Here is a 325-nt window from a genome sequence, read left to right as displayed (position 1 = left end):
ATTGGATTACAACTAAAATATGCAAATTTGTGGGAAATTGTGTGTGAATGCTGGAAAGCTGAACTGAAATGCTAAAGGCTTACAAAATATGCGTCTCTAAGGCTCCGTAACAGCAAAAGTAGCTTAAAAAATAAACGGTTAGCATGCATCAAGTTCAGTTATACAAAACCCAAAACCAGTGAAGTTGGCACGTGTAATTGGTAAATAAAAACAGAATACAATGATTTGCAAATCCTTTTCAACCTATATTCAATTGAATAAACTGCAAAGGCAAGATATTTAATGTTCGAACTGAGAAACCTAATTATTTTTTGCAAATAATCAT

The sequence above is a fragment of the Entelurus aequoreus genome, linkage group LG27 (genome assembly GCF_033978785.1).
Source record: "Entelurus aequoreus isolate RoL-2023_Sb linkage group LG27, RoL_Eaeq_v1.1, whole genome shotgun sequence".
NCBI classification, from domain to species: Eukaryota; Metazoa; Chordata; class Actinopteri; order Syngnathiformes; family Syngnathidae; genus Entelurus; species Entelurus aequoreus.
This window is presented reverse-complemented; position numbering follows the sequence as displayed.